This window comes from Camelina sativa, unplaced genomic scaffold (genome assembly GCF_000633955.1).
Source record: "Camelina sativa cultivar DH55 unplaced genomic scaffold, Cs unpScaffold08845, whole genome shotgun sequence".
Taxonomy (NCBI): Eukaryota; Viridiplantae; Streptophyta; class Magnoliopsida; order Brassicales; family Brassicaceae; genus Camelina; species Camelina sativa.
The window spans coordinates 1-423 of NW_010929908.1; the positions used below are offsets into that span (position 1 = coordinate 1).

The window sequence follows — 423 nt, forward strand, 5'->3', positions numbered from 1 at the left end:
CCTCTATCGAAAGTTGTAACATTCTCAAGAACACGATTACACCTTCTCCTCTCACCCGTTTATTCGTAACAATTAAATGACAAAGATTTTCTTGCCTTACAATCTTCTCCACGAATTCTGTTTAAACTGCTTGATTTCCAAAAATCTGCTCCAACAATTACGCTACTCAAATATCAATCAACCTAAACAGAAATAAATTTTAAATATAACATATCCCCTAAAGATTCCATAAAAAAACCAATTGACAAGATTTTCTCTCTAATTATCGTCTCATCATATCTTCTTCATATCTTCACAAATTTATTCTATGACCTAATCGGGTTTCTTTATAAATAATACCCACCTTAACGAAAATTAAACATAAGCAAACACATCAAAAACATCACTCACATTATGGCTGCTACCTTTGCTTTCTTGAAAGAC

The 423-nt window shown here is 31.9% G+C and overlaps 1 long non-coding RNA gene across 1 annotated transcript; it reads right to left on the reverse strand.

The window, feature by feature from the left end:
- Positions 1-67: 67 nt before the first annotated feature.
- LOC104775114 lies at positions 68-423 on the reverse strand. Its single transcript, XR_765703.1, has 2 exons — positions 391-423; positions 68-182 (listed from the first exon to the last, which is right to left on the reverse strand). It is a non-coding gene; the product is annotated as an uncharacterized LOC104775114 (long non-coding RNA).